At 41.9% G+C, this 25,511-nt stretch overlaps 1 protein-coding gene across 2 annotated transcripts in view; it reads left to right on the forward strand.

Annotated features, from left to right (window-relative positions):
- LOC149259735 (protein-L-isoaspartate O-methyltransferase 1-like) overlaps positions 1-25,511 on the forward strand; it is a 153,371-nt gene that overhangs the window by 4,611 nt on the left and 123,249 nt on the right. The window lies entirely within an intron of this gene.

A 25,511-nucleotide genomic window follows, 5' to 3' on the forward strand; every position in this document is an offset into this window, starting at 1 on the left:
ATCATGTCCTACAATAAACAAGAGACACAACACCTGTCTCAAATTCTATTGCAGGAAGTGCCTACATAGGTAGCACTAGCATTCTAGTACTCGCAATCCCCCAAAATGCCAAAACGGCTACCAAATGGCCTTAGCTGAACCATATGGTGTTTCAATATTTGGAAATGATGTATGGTATGGTTGGTGCCATTTTGGGGCTATTTCAATGAGTTTCACTTGATGTTTGGTAGATTTTTTGAAGGTTGTGGGCCCATCCAAGCACCCATGAGGGGTGTGGGATCCATGGGCAGATTAAAATTCTTTAAATAATGATTAATAAAAACATCTAATTAGTTGTTAAACCTACTTAATAAAAAGAAAAACCTTGCGGAAAATCCTCAAGGTGTGTGTGTCTATATATATATATATAGTCTTCTAAGAAAAACCATGCTGAAAATCCTCAAGGTATATATATTTTCCAAGGAAAACCTTGTAGAAAATCCTTTGAGAACTTGCTCAGGATCTATGGATAGTAGATGGGGTAAACAATTGATGCCCAAGTTCCAAGCGCATAACCCTAAAAGGATTGATAGAGTTGAATTTGTGACCTCCCCAACTAGGGTGAGAGATCTCATGTTTGGTTGATGATGCTTGAACTAACCTTTGTGGCTATATATATTTGCATTTCTCATATACTGTTTTCCCCTTAACATACTTGTTTGGGCGGGGGTCAACTTTTCCAAGGGTTCTTGTTTTTTAAACTTGTACACATTTCTACATTTTGTGCAACTTAGATATCAAATAATGGGCATTAAGCTCCACATGCTTCATTTTACTATGACTGATAAGGTTTTTGTCTACTTTTTGCTTTCGTTGTCATAATATACCCTTTTGTTTTGTAAGTAAAAAGCCTTGGTATTACACTTGTGGTACAAAAATTACATACATTGTAGCTTTGAGGCTCAACAAAAACCAACCATGTTCAGAAGCTTGATGTTGTTAGACAAAATAGAGTTTAGAAAAGCAGGGGAAAGCCTCTCCCCACAGAGGAGAAACTAGAGGTCCTCCTGGCAAGTACATAGCAACAAAGCAGACAAAAATATTGAGGTATCCAAGTGTAGAGAGACATTGTGGCCACATAAGGAGCTACTACCTTGAGAGACGACCTTCGCCTAACTAGCATTTTGGAGGGTCTTCTTGGACCACTGGGCAGGGCTTGTAGTATTTTGCATCATCAAGAAGGAGGTGCCCTATGGAAGCTGACTGACTAGATGATGTTGGTTGTGCTGATTGTTGTGGAAAAGGCGAGATGTTGTGGCTGCTAACTTGGCCACTCTTGCTGCTAGTGGGGCCCAAGACAACTGGAACAACCTTCGAGTTACTATGGGTCTGCCAATGCCTTGGCGAAAGGCTGCGGAGCTTGTCATGCTGGGCATTATTCTAAGCTAGAGAGAGCAAAAGGGAGTCATCCTCTGTGTTCGTCGAAGGAGACACAGAGCCCTGGAGCTGCATGCCCAAGAGTTTTGCAATTCGACATTTGGCAACTTTGGCATGGTGCATGTGGAATTCCATGTTGAGCACATTTCCCTCCAGTAGCATGTTGACATCCTCCTGGTCCTTGAAGTGGTGACCGAGGAGATTACGTAGTGCCCAGAGGTGGTCTCCCATGACTCTAAGCTCTTGAACCTCCACTTCAACAACCATTCTGCGGTAGCGATGAGGGATGCTACAGTCGAAGCGCTCGTCACCTTGTCTGTGCCAGGGTGGGAGAGGAGGCCTTCCCCTTCCCTGACCTCCTTTGCAGGGGCGACCTCGTTCTTGCACCATAACTGCTTTGGATTCTATTGCAATTCTCGTCACCTGAGTTCCTACTCCAACTTCGGGCTACCTCGTAGATGAATTGCAAATGCCCCCGGAGCCGAGCATTATACCTTGGAGTTCCTCTCGCTAGGCGGCAGGGCGAGTGTACTGACATGTCATGCACCATAAATGCCAGGGGAGGGTGGGCTTGCCACCTCCTCCCTGTTCCAAATCCGATACGCTGTGGAAGGTCTGCCAATAGCGTCAACAAAATTTGCGACAGATGAGCTGTGGGGGTCATTCATGAGGGCAATTATTGCCTGGGATATGTTGTCCAACACCCGGATCCGGGGGGGTTTGTCACAATATACTATAGCGGCTTCCTAAAAGGAAATTAGAGCTCACCTAGTAGGTTATGATTTGACATAGCCTCTGTGCTAACATTAATTTATCCTCTCTATGCAACGTTTCTGGTTGATAGGGAAACCATCATCTTCTTTTTACAAGATTAGACTATGTGTCTAGATCAAAGTAAGATGAAACACAACTTGAAGTCAACTTCTTGTTATCTTGATCTTTAACCCAATTTTAATTGGTATCGCTTACCAACTAGTTCATATTCTTGTGCAACTTTATACCAAAGCTAATATGCACCCCTGATATACTGAACAATCCTCTTTGTGACTTTCAAGTGGGTCTCTCTTGGATCTTGCATGAACTTGGAGACCACACTAACAACAAATGATATATTAGGTCATTTGTGAGTTAACCAAATGTAGCTAGCAACAAGCCACCTATAGAGAATAACATCAACTTTTGGAGATTCACACTCCTTGGTTAGCATCACTCTAGATTGAGATGGTGTAGCACATGTTTTTGTGTCCTCCATCTTGAACTTTTGTAATAGATCCAAAACATATTTAGGTCAAGAGGTAAAGATACTATCAACCATTTGCAAAACTTGGGTGCCCAGAAGAAATGCAATAGATTAAGGTTGGTCATTTCAAGTTTATCTATTTACTATTTCTTTAAATACAAAATTAAGCTATCATTACTTGTAATAATGGCTAAATCTTTAACATATGCAACTATTAGAATATCATCATTTACATATAAAAGATACTATTGTTTGATGCATAATGTTTGAAACCAAGATTGGGAAGGTTTGGTCTATTTGACCACACAAGGATTTTTGATGTTTTCACATAATATTGGTCATCCTACTCAAAGCTAGTGGGTTGTTACATATAAATCTCCTCGGTGAGATCACCATGTAAGAAAGCACTCTTGACGTGCATTTGATGTACCTCCCATCCAAAACAAGTGGTAAGTGAAAGAATAAATAAACTTAACCAAAATCGTCATTGCAATAAGGGCAAAGGTTTCATTATAATTTATAATTTTTTGTCGAGAAAAACATTTTACTCATAGGTAAGCCTTATGCCTATCAACAACACTGATCTAATGGATCAAAATAATGCTCAAAATTGAAAGTGTGCAACAAAGCTTGAAACTTGTACGATTGGATAGATCTTGGCGATTTGAATCCAACGCAACTCGTTTTACTCAAATCCGATATTGGATGCTCCCAGAAACACGTTTTGATTGTCTTGGGAAACAACTAAAAAAATGAATTTGAGTTGCAAGTATGCCCAGTCAACAATCTGTACTACTGATTGGACCATGACTGGGCATGTTGACTGGACTCCATCGGCCAATGGTTGGTCGACACTTGGCGCAACAGTGTGATTGGTTGATGACATGGAAATTTTTTATTGGTATGTGGATTGGTGAAGTGGCCAATGAGGGAGTGCCACATGGGCCAACCGGTGATTGCCATGTGGCCTCCTCAGGGTGGGCAAAATTTGGGTGAGGGCTGAACAGTACCCCCAGGGATTGAACTTGTGACCTCGTTCAAACTAACCAAAGGCCACACCAACGTGCCATGAGTGTTTCTTATTATACAATGTCAAAAAATTTATATTAACGTTTGGATTGGCACATTTTTTTTTTTGGTGGGGGGGGGGGTTGGGCTAAGCCCTAGTCCTTGGCCACCTCTGCACCATAGGACCGCGGACGGGGGGCTAGCCACAAGGGCCAACCCCAAGTCCTATGACCTCACCACATGGCCATGCAAAGGAGTTCGAGCAGAGTTTGGAAGGGGGCCAATCCACGAGTCCAGCCCCGAGTCATATAGACACAACGTGACCATCAGTGTGCAAGCCACAAGGGGCTAGCCCACGGTCACGTCAACCCTGCATAAAACCAGGAGCGAAGCGGACAGGAGGGTCCAACTAACGGGGGCCACCCCTAGGTAATATTGACCACCATGTGCCCATGAGCGCGCACCAGCGAAAGGGGCCAAACTACAACCCCAAAACTTGGTCCCCTACGCGGTCATATGGTTGCCACATGACCTAAATTTTCAGGACTGGGGGCTTAATGGCGCCTTTAATGGTCCTACAATTCGCCCGCTGAGCGGGAATTGTGCTAGGTTTTGTGCACCGGTTCCATATTTGGGGCACACGAGCCAGGTTGAGGCCGAATTGTACGATGGTTAGCTACAGAATTGGGTAAAAGTAGAATCAATTTTTGACCAAATGAGGTGCAGTGAAAACCAAAACAAGGGTTTTTGATTGTTCTGAAGCCATTGGAGCTATTGTTTTAGCATCTGGAGCACTATAAGTTGATGTAAACGCATATTTTTGAGCATAATGGAAGAGGCCCAACATTGGAAGTTGGACCAGGGGATGTAGCCCAAGAGAAGGGTGAACTCCATTATCATTCGTTGTTTTGTGTTTGCTGTTATGGTATTTATGGCTTCTATATTTTCTGCAATTTGAGTTAAAGCATGTTAATTTGTTAAGGAAATTGACATAATTGTTTAAAAAGAAAACTTTGATCATTACACTTGGAAATTGTTAAAAAATCTTCAAGCTTTCACACATAGATCATTTGGGTATCAGAGCACAAGTTATTGTGAAGATTTGATTTGTTTGCAAGTTGTTTTTCTGATGCTTACAAGGTTGAAGCTCAAAAGAGGAGAAGGAGAACTTGTGGAGCCAATATCTCAAATTGTTTCAAGGAGAACAAACACACCTCAAGCTTCAATAGTTATGGCACATGAAGAGGGTACTGAAGGGATGTTTGAAGATGAGAAAACTTTCAGAAAAGCATTCTTTGAGATGTCAGAGATGGTTAAGGTTTTGTATGAGGAGAGGAATTCCAGATTTTATGGAGAGAGCTCAAAATCTCACGGGAGAAAAGGACACAAGCCTCCAAAAGGAAATGGAGGGAATGGTGACAAATCACCACCTTCACCTTCATCATCATCCTCATCTTCATCTTCAGCCTCATGTTCTACTGCTACTACCCTTTCAAAAACACCTCCAAGTTCCCTAAGAGGTCATGGTAAAACTCCTTTGCTTAAGCTTGATATTAAGTTTGAATTGCCTATGTACAATGGAGAGGTAAATGCAAAAATATTAGACAATTGGATTCGTCAGATTGAAGTGTATTGTAGGATACAAAGAATTGAAGATGATGAAACCAAGATTCAGCTTGCTTCTCTTAGATTGGAAGGTGCAACACTAATTTGGTGGGAAGCCAAAACTCAAGAGGACATGAAGAAACATGGTAAGGTTTTATCCTCTTGGAATGATTTTATTGTTGCAATAAGAAGGCAATTTTATCCATTAGCATACATGTAGAAAGCTATTATGGATTGGCAGAACTTTAGGCAAGCTAAGGGGCAAAATGTGCAATCTTATACTCGAGCTTAGAAAAAGGGCTTTGATTTTGGGTATAGATTTGTCCTCACAAGATATTTTGCTCAAATATATTGGAGGATTGCATAGTTATTTGAGACATACCATTCTCATGTTTAACCCTACGAAACTAAATGAAGTTTGTGTTCAGGCAACTCATTTAGAGGCAAGAGGGAAAAATGTTTCTAAAGAAACTAGTGAGAGTTCCTTTGAGTTTGGAGAAAAAGGAAAAGGTAAGTTCAAAGGAAAGGGGAAGAAGAATGCTGCCATCAAGATGGAGAAAGACAAACTCACATGTAAACACTGTTCCAAAGATGGACATGATGAAGATCATTGCTGGAAACTTCATCCAGAAATGAGACCCAAAAAGTTTAAGAACAAGGAGAAGGAGAAGACAACTGCAACTACACAACATGATTTAGGTTCAGATTTTGGAGATGAAACAAATATCACAGCCATGGGTTTGAAAGGTAAGTACATTGCAAGTACTAGTTCTTCAAATTGTCTCAAAGAAACTCAAGATAAAAAAACAAGAATAGAGCTTTTCCATATTAGAGTTATTTCAAAACATACCAAGATAGATACATTGTTTGATAGTGGTTCACAAGCAAATCTTATCTCAGAAGACATTGTCAAGAAGTTGAATCTAGAAACCATTCCTCATCCTAAACCATATCCTTTAGGTTGGGTATGTGAGAATGCAAAATTGTAGGTGACAAAGAAATGCATACTTAGATTTGCAATCATTGCAAACTTCCTAGATGAGGTAGAGCTTGATGTAATTCCAATTGATATATGTGGTATTGTTTTGGGAAGCCCATATCTATATGATAGGAGAGCTATTTTTCATCGCCATGAGAACAAATATCATTTGTTCAAGAATGGGATTGAGTATATTGTTAGAGCACACAACAAGAAGTTGAATGCATCTCTTGTGAATGCGGGACAAATGAAGAGAATTGTTAATGCTAGTCAGAATTTTTCATTGTTAATGTTCAAACATGAAGATGTTGATGAATGTAAAACCTTTCAAGGATATGAAGCAAATGTGAAATTTGATTTCATAGATGTTGCTAATTCATGTGATAAGTTGTTTCAGGAGTCTAACATGTTGCCTTCTAAAAGAGGTAAACAAATTGAAGTAAATTTGCAGCAACATGCATCATTGTTGAACATTGGTGTAAACAAGATGCCAGTGTTAGAGAGTGCAAGAGTCAAAAAGCAAATGCAAAAGCAATTTGACAAAGAGGACATTGGTTCCAAAACTTCTTCTTGTGGGTTTTAGAATGTGTTGGCTTTGAAAAGGGATGGTGCATGGCGATGGCAAACACATTTGGTCAAGAGTCGAGCTAAGTACAAGGTTAGACATGGTATGCATCGTCATGACGACAATGTTCAAGGCGAGAAGAATTTGAGATTGTTTAGGTTTCCTTTGATTGGAGATTGAGGAGGGAATGTGTTTATTTCTTCAAAGTTAGTTCGCTGTTCTGCATATTCTGAGAAATTGCAGTAAGATGTCATCTATGACAGCAAGACAAGGACTCCAAAATTAAGGAAAATGATGTATTCTCATGAAAAGCTCAAATTGTTAAATTCAAGCAAATTTCAGTGGATTGAGACTGGAAGGGTGAGGGAGCTGTACCCTCATCTATTTGTTCAGTAATAAAGAGATTTTGGAGGTCCAAAAGCTTCCAATGGGGAGGAGTGATTCGGTGGATGAAAATAATGCTCAAAATTAAAAGTGTGCGACAAAGCTCGAAACCTATATGATTGGATATCTCGACGATTTGAATCCAACACAACTCGTTTCACTCAAATCCGATATCGGATGCTCCCAAAAATGTGTTTTGATTGTTTTGGGAAACAACTAAAAATTGGAATTTGAGTTGTAGGTATGCCCAGTCAGCGATCTGTACTGCTAACTGGACTCCATCGGCCAATGGTTGGTCAACACGTGGCGCAACAGTGTGATTGGTTGATGACATGGTAATTTTTCATTGGCTTGTGGTTTGGTAAAGTGGCTAGTGAGGGAGTGCCACGTGGCCTCCTCAGGGTGGCCAAAATTTGGGTGAGGGCTGAACAACATCCCCGGGGATTGAATTTGTGACCTCGTTCCAACTAACCAAAGGCCACACCAATGCGCCATGACTGTTTCTTGTTATACAATGTCAAAAGCATTATATTAATGTTTGGGTTGGCGCATTTTGGTGGGGGTGGGCGAGGGCTAGGGCCTAGCCCAGCCCCAAGGTCACAGCCCGCAGTAGCATACACCCATAATGCGAAAATTGGGAGCAAAAGTCAGGGGGCCAGCCACAAGGGCTAGCCCCAAGTCCTATGACCTTCCCACATGACCACACAAAGGAGTCTGAGCGGAGTTTGGAAGGGGGCCAATGCACGGGGGCCAGCCCCGGGTCATATAGACCCACAACGTGACCATCAGCGCGGAAGCCACAAGGGGCCAACCTACGGTCACATCAACCTCGCATAAAACCAGGAGCGCGACGGACAGGACGGGGCGAGCCCCAAGTCATATCGACCACCATGTGCTCGGGAGCGCGCGCCAGCGAAAGGGGCTAGACAGTAGCCCCAAAACTCGCCCCCTATGTGTCATATGGTTGCCACGTGACCTAAATTTTCGGGACTGGGGGCTTAATGGTGCCCTTAACAGTCCTACAATTTCGTCTGCCAATCAGGAATTGTGCCAGGTTTTCTGTGTCGGTTCCGCATTTGGGGCACACGAGCCAGGTTGAGGCCGAATTGTAGGATGGTTAGCTGTAGAATTGGGTAAAAGGAGAAAACAAGCATAACTTTCTCAGTTTTTGACCAAATGAGGTGCAGAAAGAACCAAAACAAGGGTTTTTGACTGTTTTGGAGCCATTGGAGCTATTGTTTCAGCATTTTGAGCACTGTAACTTGATGTAAACACATATTTTTGAGCATAATGGAAGAGGCCCAACATTGGAAGTTGGACTAGGAGATGTAGCCCAAGAGAGGGGTGAACTCCTTTATCATTTGTTGTTTTGTTTTTGTTGTTATAGTATTGATGGCTTCTTTATTTTCTGCAAATTGATTTAAAGCTTGTTAATTTGTTAAGGAAATTGACATAAATGTTTAAAAAAAAACTTTGATCATTACACTTGCAAATTGTTAAAAAATCTTCAAGCATTCACATACAGATCAAACACCTTTAGATGTGGATTTAGTCTTGCAAACTCATTGACATTTTGTCACATTCTTTCATTGTGGTCGGGAAACTAAGTCCCAAATCTCATTCTTTATCATAGAATTATACTCTTCAGCCATAACATTTTCCCATTCAGGTCAATTATGTGCATTTGCATATGTATGAAGATCAAATGCCCTTGACACGTACCATTAAAGCAACACTACCATATTGTTTCTATCATCTAGTTTTCCTTGAGTCATTCACATTACCTGCATCAACACTAACTTCCTCAATTGTCATAGTTTCCCATCAAGGAAGTCTAACATCCCCTGTAGAAGGAGTTCTTGCATCAAATTCACCGTGAGAGTTCATAGTCAAATGATAAAAAATTTCATTGCTTGTAGTTGACTTTGGTGTAGAAGGTCAACTATAAGTTAGGTTTTTCACATGAGTTGATTGTTTAGTGGACAAGCTGCTTAACGTGTCGGTTGATGTTGTGTAATAGTCATTTGATTCAAAATTCAACAAAATTTTAAATGGATTGCTACTACTTGACAATCTAGAAGAGGAGTGTAATAGAACCAAACATAAACCTGCTCATCCCTCCTACAAATAACTTCTTTTTTGATTGGATCAAACAACCTATAGGTTTTCGATTCATTAGAGTTGCCCACCATATAATTCAAGCATGGCTCTTCACGCCTAGCTTTTTTGACTTGTTAGTTGGCATATGAGCCCAAGCTATGCATACAAACATTTTGAAATGCTTTGTTGAGGGTTTTATTCCACTACAGTTCTCAAGAGGAGCCATATACTATACAACTTTGGTTGGAATCATATTCAACATATAGTTTGGTTAGTGGTTAACCTCTGTCGAGAACCTAGTCAGCATACCTTTGGCTTGAATCAAGCATTGTGCCATTTTGACCAAGGTTCAAATCTTTCTTTTAGCAACACCATTTAGTTGAGGGTTATAAGGGCTAGATCTTTCTCAAGAGATTTCGTGTTGTCACTAGAAGTTCTCAAAGTCCTTGCCCACATTCTCACCCCCCCCATTATTAGATCTCAGACATTTCCCAGGGTGGTCCCCTTTTTTTTAGCTAATACCTTAAATTCCTTTAAATTTTCAAAGACATGATTATGTTTCAAGAAATATACCCAAGCATACTGATGAGGGTGGGGGGTGGAAGCGAATATTGGAGAAAACCTATTTATTTATGTGGGTGGGGTGGAGATGGGGGAGAATTAGAGAAATTTAAATAAAATTTCTAGCCTAAAAAATATACCCAAGGCTGAATTGGTCTAGGGTGTGTAGGATATTGTGTTGAAGAACAAAGAGTTTGAAGGGAATTTTCCTAATGCTTTGTAGTTAATTACTGAGATTTTTTCTGAGCAGATCAATAAAACATACAGATTAGCAGGTTTTCCCCAATTGCGGTTTCCTGTGTATTTTTGGTGTTTTGTTAATTGTGTACTTCTATTTTCATGATTTTATTTTCCATTGCAATTTCGTTAGAATACTCTATATATTTGATATGTGAATTTCACAGTTCAGTTTCTAGTTCTTGCATCTCAAAATACTTTTCAAATTAGGTGCCTGAGTATTAGAAAACTAACATCAGTGTAGTTAGTCTTGAATTTTTCTTAGGGAAATCATAGAACTTATACCATCCGTCTTTACGGTTAAGGATACCCTCAACAGCAACAATAAATTCATTGCAATATCCTTCACATCAAATCTATTAGGTGTAGAGCTGTAACTAGGGTCTCTCACACCGCTAATTATTCCACATTAATAAGTCAATCTGGGAACGTTTTGTTATTGCAAGAAGTAGCTCAATCCGAGGCTATTTGTCCGAGTAATGCTTAGTAGTACAGTGTTCATAAGATCCAAAGGAAAACAGATGCTAAGCTGCAACTAAACTAACCCAAAAGATGGAATCACACAAAGCAGTTGATCAGTCAAGGGTACGGAAGCGATAACCCATCCCTCTAGAAACTGACTAAAGAAGGGAAATTAGAGCATGGACTTATAGGTCTGGGAGCTAAGCAGCGTCTTGCTGAGGCTCACTACAGCCTTAGGCCTTCTCTCACACCAAAACAACAAAGGCAGGTAAATAAATCAGCGGCAAGTAAAGTGGAACAACAAAACGGAAATGGAACAACAGTAAAATGGAACAGCAGTAAATGGAACAGCAATAATCAAATGGAACAACAATCCTTAATGATTTACGAAACAACAACCATCACCTGTATGTACATGTTCTACACTAATATAGCAATCTGAGAGTATTGAATGATACAACTATGTTTCTAAACAGAATGACGCTACTCTCAAATCCCACAAATATTGTTTCACATAAATCCAATGACAGTAACATTCATACCAGCACTCTGTTACAGAAATGGCTGAATAAAGATACAATTTGACCTTGTGCAAATCCAATTATACAGTGCAGAGTCCTTACATGGAAAAATCATTCATTCATTGATCATAACAGAGCATAGCGTATCATATAAAGAATTCATCAGATTGCTAAGTAATAAGGATAAACAAACCACACACAAATCACCATATAATGATACAAAAGCAAGTGTCCTTCGGAGCCGGGCCCTTAGCTGCCAATGGTACACCGCCTTAGATTACTCCAGACGCAGAGACGGAATAAACACCAAGTCTTTTATATTAATCGCATCCACAAAAGTATAACAAAATTAGGTCTCAGTGAGACTCAATGATTAAAGTTTGTTCTGGAACTGTAAAATTACAAAAACAGTCGTCTCTTCGCTTAATGATGCTGTGCCATTATATAAAAGAAATGACGGAGATATCTAGATAATCAGAGATAAGTAAAGCAGCGATCCCTCAGGATCTTTTAATCGTTCAATCTTTCTTGCGTTCGCCGAGCCGGTATCCCGCATTCTTTTCCTGGACTATTCAATTCCGATTTTGCTTGATCGTGTCCGCATCCGGTTCCCTACTGGAGGAACAACAGTTATTTTTCCTCTGCTTCTCGCTTTTGGACGGGAACTCCTTGCTTGCACGTCTTCCTGCATAGAAAACGTCAATTATTAGCACTTGAGCTTCCTTTGTCTATTTTTGCACATTTTATCAAAATCCTTTGTCTTCTTTGAATTCCTAATGCAGAAAAGGTTACAATTATTATTGAAAAACCACTAGATTGCTTGTCAAAAGCATACCTTCCAGGTACTCCACACACCCCCTTGCTTACCCTGTTTCATGGCCTCATGAAAACATTGTAGTTGACATGCAAGGCGGTGAGAGAATAGGCCGGAGAAGGGATCTTGTGAGGAGGCCGACAACCGTGATGAGCAACTAGATTATCAAAGAACTGATCTATTTGATCTGCAGGCATCTCATACAAGGCCTGATATCCGGGTGCAGGGTGCCAAATAATTGGACTGCGAAATCGATAACCCAACCAGGATGGCCCTGCTTGCAGAATCCGTTCCGCATAAAGGTTCAACCGGCTTGCAGCCAGCTCGAAATTCTCATATTTGAATGGTTCCCTGAGCTGGATACTTGGACTAGAGGTCCGGTATCGAAATTTTGCAGCATCGAGGGCAAGATCTTTAATAGTCAGGAAATATTCCAGACCATTTCGGATCAAGTCTTCGTGCATGGGTCCTATTATCTCAATGACACCTGGGATCCTCATAAGACTCCTATGCTCTCTCCATAGCGTCACTGGGTCTCTAGGTTCAGCTCGTATCCACAAGTCTAGGCTATTTTCTTGTCTCTGAAAGGTGTTATAAGCTCTGAGCCATTTCAGCTGATTAACCCCAAATGAGATGAAGGCTTGGAATTGTATATCGCCAACAAAAGGGCCAGGATTTAAATCAGTTTCCTGGTCTAGCACAAGGTTGTGCAAGTAAAACTCGCACAATAATCTTTGAACCTTAACCCCATAATGCTTGCAACAGTCTATAAAATCATTAACAGTGTTGATGTGGATAGGTGCTCCTGCCCTAACGACTTTTATTTTCAATCTCAAATATCTTTCAAGCAAAAATAAAGCATAATTTTTAGCAGGGGCCCTACAAGTCAAAACGTCATTATATAAGGAACACACAATGTCCATCTGCTTAACAACACTATCTAATCGACGAGTTACCTTAGCAACCTTTTCTTGTTCCTTCTGCCACCCCTCAAAGGCTTGGCTTTCAGATTGACTAATATTCCGAAGTTGCTGTTGTAATTCTTCGTATTTCTCCCGGGGGATTGCTTGCTCTCTTAGTTGTTCAGCTTCTTGTTGGGCTTGCTTCATCATCCTGTGCAAGTTTCTCGTTTTTGGATCCTTTTTCCATTGAGCCGTAGAGGTCGGGAATTTTGCCTGAAACTTTTTATTGCGCTGTTTAGAGTTCAGAACCCGAATAACCCCTGAGGGTGGTGCCTCTGTTTGGATCTCCTTATTCTCTTTCTCCTTCTTGACACGAATGAAAGGTTGCTGAGGTCCCTCTGCCATTGGAACATCTTGCTGTTCTTCTCCCTTAATTGGAATGTCAGTTTGTTCTCCAGGGTCAGATGGAACAACAGTCTGTTCCTCTATGTTATTTGGAACAGCACCTTGTTCCTCATTATTATTTGGAACAACAGACTGTTCCACGGCAGTAGGTCTCCTGATGGGGTTTCGACCAACAAAATGGGTTCTTGTCCTCGGGGTTTTTGCTGTAGTGGCCCTCCTCCTTTTCCTTGTGGTCCTTTGTATTCTCAAATTGGCTTTCAGAATTCGAATTCGCTGCCGGAGCCTAGCTATAGTGCCCAACAACTTCTGCTGTTTCTTTCTTAATTTCTTAATTTCCTTTGCCTCGGCAGAGGGTTTGGCCCTTAAGCCCGCTCCTTCTTCATCTGGGATATCTTCCGGCGTCCTGGGGACAGACTGTCCCTGATTGTTGTCTTCAATTTCATTATCATAACCAGGCAGGTTTTCTTCTCCTGCCTTTTCTGCATGTACTTCCTCGGGTAGTTCTTCCTCTGCGGGACTGTCAGGGACGCCTGCTGTGCTGGAGGGCTGACCATATTCCCCCATATTGGCCAGAACTGCTGCCAATTCCTCCTCACCTACAGGGTCCTGCAACGGGCTACCCCCTGGCTGTGCTATTTCTTCTTCTTGATTGCCCTGTTCGGTAACCCTTTCTTCCTCAGAGTGCTCATCTTCTTGGTTATTCTGTTCGGTGGCCATTTCTTCCTCTTCCGGCTGGCCAGTCCCGGGCCCTGATTGCTCAACATTTCCTTCGGAGGGTCCTCCTTCTGGTTCTGGAGGTTCGTCCGCAATTTCAATTGGCTGGGCCGTTGTTCCCTGAATTCTTTCCAACCTTCCTCGTATCCGGGCCAGCCGAGCTGACTTCCTTGGTCTCTCAGGTTGGTCGGGTGTGCCAGCAGGTTCTGTGGGTTCCTCTGGTCGTTCTGGCGTATCGGAAGGTTGTTTCCGTTTTGAAGCAGCATGTCTTTCTGCTGCTGACTTCTTGCGTTTCTCTACTCGTTCCGGCGTGCTAGAGGACTGTTCAGGTTTTGGGGGTGGTGCAGCCGATCCTCCTTCGACTATTGCGACCAGTTCCTCCCAAGTGCTTTGCTGTTGGGTGAGACTGTGGCTCACTATCAACCGAATCAGCCCATGGTGGCTAACGACTGCATCTATGTGCTGGGCCTTCTTCAGGCTTTGGGCCGCGTCATGTAGTAGCGAATTTAAAAGTGCAGGGAGATTTACAGAACATTTTCCTTTTAAAATAGCTAAAAGTTTCAGGTGACGAGGTCTTACCACGTCTTTCCTCCCTTCGCAGGTGATATAACTTTGTACTGTCTTCGCTAGCTCGGTCCAGGGTTCCCCTAGTGTTGCCGGCAGAACTCCTTTCCCTTTGACTGTCAAGCTTTGGCCTTCGTCCTGGAAAATTTCCATAGCTTTTTGTAATCTTTCCTTCTTCGGCGTCCATATGGGTCCAGCAGCTGGTAATCCTGAGACTTCTGCGATGATATCCTCTGTAACCGCTATCCGCTTTCCTCCTACTATGGAGTAATTTTCCTGCAAATTCTGCAGGAATTCCAACGCCACGACTTCATTTGATTCTTGCAGGCGGCTGAAGTAATTCAACCATCCTACGTTTTCCAGGATTTTGCGAGCAGCAGCGGAAACTGTCAGCTTGTGAGGTTCGCTTCGGACCGTCTTTCCGCCCATGATTCTACTCAGAAATGGAACAGCAACTGCTTGCGGTGTTTGCGACGCAGAGAGGATGATCGTTGCCAAGTTTTGGAAAAGATCACCGAGCATGCAACAAAAAAAGATCGTGGATGGCAATTTCCGTAGAGTGGAAGCATCATACCGTTAAACCATGTCATTCCTTCGTACATTATCTCGCCCGAATGGTGTGCAGCCACGTAATCATGGAGTAATGAGATTACCTCCCCCCCGCGATCTGATAGGCTGTCCCCAGCCGTCAAAGAGAGGAGCAGCAGCCAGTCGGAGGTCCAATCATAAAGTACAGCATATGAAATTATGCCATGTTTTAGAAAAACAACGAAATGCCGAAACCGAGGCAAAAAGGTAGATCGCGTTTTATATAAGAGCCTGCGTGATATAATGAGGAGCTAGGGGATGGGACGTCTGTCAAGCGTACGAAGTCTCCAGTGGTCACCGTCAGTTCCGTTGCCATGATTGGTGGTAATAAATATTCATGCGATATATACATCGGGTGTGACATATGATCTTTTCAAAGGATAAGAGACAGAAAAATTTAATATCATACCTGTTGGTGTAATTATTACGACTTCTATGCCATTAACAGAGCTCTGCTGCCAACAGGTGTTCATAACCTTGGCAGAGTTGTTTATTTCACCCTCCGGAACCATGATCCTTTGTGTATATTCTGAAGAGTGCTTTGTCAAAATGCAGGCCATTATGCTGGCTTGGTGACCAGATAGTCATAATGCCATTCACAAGGTAGGTGCGAAACGTGGTCAGGGCGGCTCGCGATGAGACCCCCTGTTCCAAGGTTTGCTTGTTAATTTACCTTCGGACCATATCCCTGGTGTGTTGGCCGTTATGGGAATGCCACTTCGCTTCCATCCTTATGATCATGGTAGGCCGACTCTTAAGGAGACCCCCTATCCTGCATTTGACAGTTTTCATATTTTGTTTTTGTTTTCTTTTGCAGAGCACCTCTCTTGTTTATTTTCACATAAGGGTGGTTCCGCACTCCTTAAGAGCGGGGAATGGTGGAAGAAGTCTTATGATCCCAACAGATAGATATAAATCATTCGTTCTTACTCCTAAGTAATGATCAAGAAAGATTTTTAGGAGAATCGTCATGATAAAGATCACCAATGACAATGGTACCGGTAAATGACAATGACAACGAAGATGAAAAGTTCACGTCCCTCCTCTTGTCCTCTTATACATACTGGCTTCATAGTGATAGCGATTTATGATGTGCTGATTTCGGTATATCATGGTTTATGTTCACCGCATAAGTTCATTGCTGTATCTACAAGATTGAGGAGAACATGGGGGCAAAGCATCCTCCATAAGGGCAAAAACATGTCGATGGCATTCCTGAGAGAAGAATTCATTCGTAGGATACCATTTCTTTGAGAGGAACAACGGAAAATCGCAAATGCTGTTCCTTTTGAGAAAGGAACAGCAAAGACACTCAAATGCTGTTCCTTTTCGCAAAGGAACAACAGAATCACACAGGTGCTGTTCCTTTTCACAAGGGAACAACAAAAACACACAAGTGCTGTTCCTTTTCGCAAAGGAACAGCAGAAACACACAAGTGCTGTTCCTTTCCGCAAAGGAACAGCAGAAACTCGCAAAGGCTGTTCCTTTTGAAAAGGAACAGCAAAATCACACAAGTGCTGTTCCTTTTCGCAAAGGAACAGCAAAATCACACAAGTGCTGTTCCTTTTCGCAAAGGAACAGCAAAAAGCACAAGTGCTGTTCCTTTTCGCAAAGGAACAGCAAAATCTCACAAGTGCTGTTCCTTTTTGCAAAGGAACAGCAGAAACACACAAGTGCTGTTCCTTTTCGCAAAGGAACAGCAAAAAGCACAAGTGCTGTTCCTTTTCGCAAAGGAACAGCAGAAACACACAAGTGCTGTTCCTTTTCGCAAAGGAACAACAAAAAGCACAAGTGCTGTTCCTTTTCGCAAAGGAACAACAGAAACACACAAGTGCTGTTCCTTTTCGCAAAGGAACAACAAAAAGCACAAGTGCTGTTCCTTGTCGCAAATGAACAACAAAATCTCACAAGTGCTGTTCCTTTTCGCAAAGGAACAGCAGAAACACACAAGTGCTGTTCCTTTGCGATCCTTTTCGCAAAGGAACAACAAAAAGCACAAGTGCTGTTCCTTGTCGCAAAGGAACAACAAAATCTCACAAGTGCTATTCCTTTTCGCAAAGGAACAGCAGAAACACACAAGTGCTGTTCCTTTTCGCAAAGGAACAGCAAAAAGCACAAGTGCTGTTCCTTTTCGCAAAGGAACAGCAGAAACACACAAGTGCTGTTCCTTTTCGCAAAGGAACAGCAGAAACACACAAGTGCTGTTCCTTTTCGCAAAGGAACAACAAAAAGCACAAGTGCTGTTCCTTTTCGCAAAGGAACAACAGAATCTCACAAGTGCTGTTCCTTTTCGCAAAGGAACAGCAGAAACACACAAGTGCTGTTCCTTTTCGCAAAGGAACAGCAAAAAGCACAAGTGCTGTTCCTTTTCGCAAAGGAACAGCAGAAACACACAAGTGCTGTTCCTTTTCGCAAAGGAACACCAGAAACACACAAGTGCTGTTCCTTTTCGCAAAGGAACAACAAAAAGCACAAGTGCTGTTCCTTTTCGCAAAGGAACAACAGAATCTCACAAGTGCTGTTCCTTTTCGCAAAGGAACAGCAAAAAGCACAAGTGCTGTTCCTTTTCGCAAAGGAACAGCAAAATCTCACAAGTGCTGTTCCTTTTCGCAAAGGAACAGCAAAAAAAATCAAGGAAACATATATACAAGATGTTATGTACAAATTATAAAAATGAATTTCTTTAAATTATAGGTGAGGAAGATTTCGCTTCCTCTCCTAAGATTTCCATATCAGTATCTTGTCGTAGCTGCTGACAGAAGGATTCCCGAGTGAGTGGCTTTCGATAAAGGCGAACTCGGTGGCCATTTACTTTGAATGCATATCCAGAACCGTCAATTGTGATCAGGGTAAGAGTCCCATTGTCATGTACCTTCTGGATTTCGTATGGTCCTAACCATCGAGTCTGGAGTTTCCCCGGGAAGTCCTGAAACCGAGAGTCGTATAACAGAGCCCAGTCTCCTTCATGAAAGACTTTATTCTTGATAAGTGCATCATGCCATTTAGCTCGCTGTTGTTGAATCAATGTTGTATTTTGTAATGCAGAGAGCCTGATTTCGTCCAATTCATTAATCTGCTGTAATCGATTGATTTGTGCCTCACTCAGATCTAGGCCGACTTCTTGTGCAGTTCGTAGCGTTCGGATTTCGAATTCTATGGGGAAAATTGGCTGCTTTCCAAACACTAATTGATAAGGTGAATAGCCTGTAGTACTTCTCCATGTGGTTCTGTAGGCCCACAGTGCCTCGGGTAGTCGAGTGGCCCAATCACGCCTATGCGATGCAATGGTCTTTGTTAAAATTGATTCTATTACCTTATTGCTACTTTCTACTTGCCCATTTGCCTGCGGATGGTACGGGGTAGTGATCTTATGTTGGACATGATAATTGTTAAGTGTTGCAGCTAATTTATTTCCAACAAATTGTGGTCTACCATCGGTGATTAGTTCTCTCGGAAGTCCATAACGTACAAACAAATGGAACAAGAATTGTATCACAGAGTCTTCTGTAGCCCTAGGTAATGATTCGGCCTCGACCCATTTAGTAACATAGTCTGTCGCCACCAGAATGTATGTCCTCTGATTTGATGGTGGATTAATGGGCCCAACGAAGTCCAGAGCCCATCGTTCAAATGGCTCAATGACCAATTGTGGTCTCAGAGGCATTTCATCGGCTTGGCCAGGTCTTCCTGCTCGCTGGCAGCTGTCACAGGCTTGTGCAAATTTTTTCGCATCCTTGAAAATTGTAGGCCAATAGTATCCCGTCTGCAATACTTTATGTGCTGTTCGTTTTTCAGCGAAATGCCCCCCGCATGGCCCGTCATGGCAAGCCTTTAGAATGTCGAAGATTTTGTCTTCTCGAATACACCTTCTGATTTGCATGTCTGCCCCTGTATGGAACAAATGGCCTCCAATCCACGAAAACCGAGTGCTCTTCTGAACAATCTGCTTGCGTTCCTGAGGGGTTAAGTGTTTTGGTAGCTTACCGACTGCAAGGTAATTGGCGACATCAGCATACCAGGGTGTTCGAACAACAACAACAAACAGGTGCTCGTCAGGAAATTGATCTTCCACTGTTGCTGTTTCAATTGCTTTCGGTATTCGTGAGAGGAAATCAGCTACAGGGTTCTCCTTGCCAGGTCGATCCTTGATTGTGATGTCGAACTCCTGCAATAAGATCAACCATCTCGTTATTCTAGCTTTTGTAACAGGTTTATTTGCCAAATATTTGATAGCAGAATGATCTGTATATAACACAACGGGATAGCCTGTGATATAGTGTCTAAATTTGTTAACAGCATGTATTACAGCCAGGAATTCCTTTTCAGTAACAGTATAATTGAGTTCGGCAGAGGATAAATTTTTGCTGATATAGTAGATAGCATATGGTCTCTTATCCTCTTCTTGCCCTAGAACTGCACCAATTGCTGTATCCGAGGCATCAGATGAGATTTGGAATGGCAAATTCCAGTTGGGTCCTCGAAGGACTGGGGCTGTTGATAGAAGCTTCTTCAATTCCTTAAAAGCCTGGTCGCATTTTTCTGTCCACAAGAAATCAACATTGCCAGTTAAAGCATATAGAGGTGCAGCAATACGTGAGTAATGTTCTATAAATCGTCTGTAATACCCAGAAAATCCAAGAAAACTGCGTACCTCCGTTTGAGTAGTGGGGGTAGGAATAAGCAAAAGAATCTGGATTTTAGCCGGGTCTACCTGGATGCCAGCTGCTGAGATATAGTGCCCTAGAATGAGCCCTTCTGTCATCATCATGTAACATTTTTCGTGGCTCAGACAAAGTCTGGTAGCGATACAACGTTGTAGGACTTTTTCCAGGGTATCTAGAGCTGGGTCAAAATCATCTCCATATGGTGTAAAGTCGTCCATATACACTTCAAGTCCGTCATTTATTAGATCTGCGAAGATACTAAGGACAGCCCTTTGGAATGTAGTAGGGGCATTACATAGGCCGAAGGGCAAAACTCGATAGGCAAACGTTCCCCAAGGGCAAGTAAAGGTAGTTTTATCCTGGTCTTCAGGGGCAATTTGGATTTGGTTATATCTGCTGAAGCCGTCCAGGAAAGAAAAGAATTTCTTTCCCGCCAAAGTGTCCAATACTTGATCTATAAACGGGAGAGGGAAGTGATCCTTCTACGTGGCTTTATTTAACTCCCTGTAATCTACGCAAATCCTCCATTTTCCATTTTTCTTGGGTACCACCACCAAGGGAGAGACCCATTTACTGTTGGAGATGGGATAGATAAAATTAACATCTAAAAGTTTCTGAAGTTCGGCTTTTACTACCTCTTTTAGATGGGGGTTAAGTCTTCTTTGCGGTTGACGAACAGGTCTTGCATTTTTTTCTATGTAGATGTGGTGGGTGCATCATTGGGGATCGATCCCTTTCATGTCAGGGTAATCCAACGCAAATGCTCCTTGATATTTTCGTAACAGATTTACAAGCTTTGTTTCTTGGTCTGGTGTAAGGTTGGCGTTGATATTTAGGGCCTTACCAGGTTCAATTTCCACTACTTTACTATTGGCAACAACAGTCACTGGTATTGTTTGGTCATGTGCGTCTTTCAAAGGGTCTTCCTCTAGCTCATTATCAAATGCTGCCTCTATCATAAAACACTGTGTGTGAGATCTGAATTCAGTTTGACTAATGAAGTTATTGATGGCATCATCTTCTATTTGATCTTTAAAATCTAAAGCCTTCTGTACAGTCAATGGGGATCTGATATTGTTAGTAAGGTATGACGCAGGATACTGATTGGTTTTAATCATTGGTAGGCTTGGCTGTGCTGGAGGATATAGAACTAGATTTTTAACATCTGGTCCTTTAGTTATAGTCATGTTTCCCTGCCGGCAACCAATGTAGGCATCGGCAGTAGCAAGCCAAGGTCTTCCTAGTATTAGCGGATGTCCATCCAGTCGGGTTTTTGGATTAATTATCAGGAAATCAGTTGGATATTCCCAGGAGTCTACAGAAACCATGACATCATATAGAGTGCCTTCTGGTCGAACTACAGATCGATCTGCCAATTCTAGCAAAGTAGAAGTAGGTTCTACTGATGTGATGCCAAGTTTTTGGCAGGTAGAGGTTGTCAAAATATTGATTGCAGCTCCTAGATCAACTAAAGCGTTAGTCAGGGTTTGGCCATAGATTTGGACAGTTACAATTGGATTTCCGGGATCTTCGTATTTGATAGGTGTCTCTTTCCCTGATAATAAGTCAGATAAGGTGCCGACTACTTGGACTCTTGGGTTAGTGGTTATATTCCTCCTCGATTTTTTTATGCACAGTTCTTTTATAGTTTTTGCGTATATAGGAATATCTTGAATAGCTTGGAGGAATGGAATTTTTATGTACAAGTTTTGTAACTCTCCTAGAATGTCAAAGTCTGGATGTTGTACTGGTCGTGGTATGACTAATCGTTCCGGGAAAGGAGGAGAGGATGTATTTGCTTGTTGATGGGTCTGTTCTTTATTTACACCCTCTTGTTGTGGTGGTTGTTCTATTGGTAACTGATCTTCAATGTGAACTGTTTTGTCTCCCTCTGTTTCTATAATACGTCAAAATCGTAACTGAAGGTCATTGCACTCCCTTAGGTCAGATCCAGTTTCTGATGTTTCTATGATTTGGAGGGATTGGACTGGTCTATTATTAGGATTGGGATTGGGTTGGGCTGGGAGTTGCGGCCTCAGATTAGACTGGGGGTTTTGTTGTAAGGCTGGCAGAGTCGGTTGAGGGAGTGGAATAGTTCCTGTTGACTGATATGTCGATCTTGGCCAATTTGTCTGCCAGGGTGAACCTTGTGAAGTAGGGGGAATCCATTGTGGAGGGTATGAGTTATTCTGCCAATATGGTGGGGTGTAAGGGAAATTTGGCCATCCGAATTGGCTTGTCTGATTCATCCATGGATTCGGAGAAGGAAATGGCTGTGATGACCAATTCGGGACTGGGGGTGTAGATTGGTTTTGCCACATACCATATTGCTGAGCATTATACTGCGGAGGCTGGAAAGAAGAAGTTGGGTCCGAAAACATACCAGATTGCCTAGGTTGCCATTGGCGACGTTGGTTAACAAAGTATGCTGGTTCTGATTCTTCTTCTGCTTCCTTGTATACTGCCTTCAATCTAGGAAGTGAGGGGCAGCTCTCAGTAAGGTGGTCTTTCGTACAGATAGCACATGTTTGAACTGTATCTAGCGGACATTCCTTGTGGCTGTGTTTTCTTCTGCATCGGGGGCAGAAAATTGCCAGATTTTGCTCTGCCTCCATTTGCTTTTGTTTAGCCTGCACAATATCAAGCTGAGTAGTTAATGTCCCCAGAATATCAGTTTTAAAATTTTCTAATAAATTCCCTAGTTCTACACGTGTTACCCCTTCTGTTGATATTTTGTTGTCTTTAACAAACCTATCATATTCTGTTGATTTTATTCTTGTGCTGCCTCTTGAACTCCTGATGCATAAATTAATGATATCGGCAAAATTCTCTTGGTAGATATCCCCTTTTCCCATGATATTCAATGTTTCAATCCACTGCTCTTTCATTCCTCTAATCAATGCAGTTTTCAGCACATTATCGCGCAGAGGTAGTGATGCATAGGGGGATCTCTGTAAATTATACTGGAAGCGTTCTACGTATTCTTCTAAAGTTTCATTTGGTCTGGCCGTCATTTGGAAAATTTCATCTTTTAGCTCTCTCGACCTACAATAATCCTGATATTTTTTTAGAAAGGATTCTTTCATTTGCTCCCAATTGTTTATGACTCCACCACCTAAACCCATGAACCATCTCAGAGCTGCTCCTTTTAAAGTGGAGGGGAACAACTTTAATTTCTGGGGGTCAGTGGTGTAATCGTACCCTCTACATAGCACATCGAATTCAAATAAAAATGCATCGGGGTCTTCTGATGTAAGTCCATGAAACGTCGGGATGTGTTGAAGAGGTATTGCTTTCATGGGTGCATTTGCAGCAGAATCTACTATAGGATATTGCAATGTAGAAGTTTGAGTATTTGGCTGATTCTGCGCCATTGGATCAAATATGTGCCAATATCCTTCCGGAATTTCTAGGAGGGTATTCCTAGGTTGAGAAGGGACGGCCTTGGCAGGAACTGTTTTAATGACACTTCCCTTATCTGGGATTTCTATCTGCGGGAATGGGGTGCCTTCAATGTTAACCTTGGCCGCGCTCCCCCTATCTGGGCTATTTAACAATTGGATTATCCTAGGAGGAGACCTTGGTTCCTCTATTTCCCCTGTTTCCCCTTCTCCTTCACAAAGATTGCTTAAATTCCCTTCTTGTAGCCGTTCCGACACAGAATTTTCAATTTCTTGGAAGTTCTGTTCATCAGTCTGACTATGCACCTCAGCTTAGGCTCCAGATGGTGATGCTGTAGCCTGAAGGGAACTAGTAGGCTGCTTAGAATGAATCTTTCTGAGGCCTACTGACGGCTGAGATTCAGTTTTCTTATAGATTTCGTCTATGAAGGTTGTTCGGCCAAGGGTCACCGGTCCTTTGGCTTTTTCAGGTTTGACTGGAGGTTTGATATTCTTTTCTAGCTTTTTCTGCTTAGTCATGCACTCTAAAAAACTACTAAATCCTATTCAACCAACAATTCTGCTAAGAGAGCGGACGGTGGAGCAGGGCTTTTACATTCTCCGTACGCAGGTTCTTACCTTCCGTTTTTAAAGTCCAATTCCCCCCTAGCAGCTTTTGCGCACTACTCTGTAAAGGGCAAATGGCTATACTCCTTCCCCGGCAACGGCGCCAAAATGTAGAGCTGTAACTAGGGTCTCTCACACCGCTAATTATTCCACATTAATAAGTCAATCCGGGAACGTTTTGTTATTGCAAGAAGTAGCTCAATCCGAGGCTATTTGTCCGAGTAATGCTTAGTAGTACAGTGTTCATAAGATCCAAAGGAAAACAGATGCTAAGCTGCAACTAAACTAACCCAAAAGATGGAATCACACAAAGCAGTTGATCAGTCAAGGGTACGGAAGCGATAACCCATCCCTCTAGAAACTGACTAAAGAAGGGAAATTAGAGCATGGACTTATAGGTCTGGGAGCTAAGCAGCGTCTTGCTGAGGCTCACTACAGCCTTAGGCCTTCTCTCACACCAAAACAACAAAGGCAGGTAAATAAATCAGCGGAAAGTAAAGTGGAACAACAAAACGGAAATGGAACAACAGTAAAATGGAACAACAGTAAATGGAACATCAATAATCAAATGGAACAACAGTAAATGGAACAGCAATAATCAAATGGAACAACAATCCTTAATAATTTACGAAACAACAACCATCACCTGTATGTACATGTCCTACATTAATATAGCAATCTGAGAGTATTGAATGATACAACTATGTTTCTAAGCAGAATGACGCTACTCTCAAATCCCACAAATATTGTTTCACATAAATCCAATGACAGTAACATTCATACCAGCACTCTGTTACAGAAATGGCTGAGTAAAGATGCAATTTGACCTTGTGCGAATCCAATTATACAGTGCAGAGTCCTTACATGGAAAAATCATTCATTCATTGATCATAACAGAGCATAGCGTATCATATAAAGAATTCATCAGATTGCTAAGTAATAAGGATAAACAAACCACACACAAATCACCATATAATGATACAAAAGCAAGTGTCCTTCGGAGTCGGGCCCTTAGCTGCCAATGGTACACCACCTTAGATTACTCCAGACGCAGAGACAGAATAAACACCAAGTCTTTTATATTAATCGCATCCACAAAAGTATAACAAAATCAGGTCTCAGTGAGACTCAATGATTAAAGTTTGTTCTGGAACTGTAAAATTACAAAAACAGTCATCTCTTCGCTTAATGATGTTGTGCCATTATATAAAAGAAATGACGGAGATATCTAGATAATCAGAGATAAGTAAAGTAGCGATCCCTCAGGATAGGGATTCGCTAATCGTTCAATCTTTCTTGCGTTCGCCGAGCCGGTATCCCGCATTCTTTTCCTGGACTATTCAATTCCGATTTTGCTTGATCGTGTCCGCATCCGGTTCCCTACTGGAGGAACAACAGTTATTTTTCCTCTGCTTCTCGCTTTTGGACGGGAACTCCTTGCTTGCACGTCTTCCTGCATAGAAAACGTCAATTATTAGCACTTGAGCTTCCTTTGTCTATTTTTGCACATTTTATCAAAATCCTTTGTCTTCTTTGAATTCCTAATGCAGAAAAGGTTACAATTATTATTGAAAAACCACTAGATTGCTTGTCAAAAGCATACCTTCCAGGTACTCCACATTAGGCCAAAGTTCAACATTCTTCCTAGTCTAGGTTAATTGGGGTTTAGACTAGAAATTGACACTCAAACTGGTACATGTTACAAATTAATGATCGCACCATTTGACATTCAACACTGCAAGGACCAACAACGTTAAGTGCATAATTATCTGCA

Source organism: Pinus tabuliformis, chromosome 6 (assembly GCF_031772625.1).
Source record: "Pinus tabuliformis cultivar Carrire ecotype Pingquan chromosome 6, CPIR1, whole genome shotgun sequence".
Lineage (NCBI taxonomy): Eukaryota > Viridiplantae > Streptophyta > Pinopsida > Pinales > Pinaceae > Pinus > Pinus tabuliformis.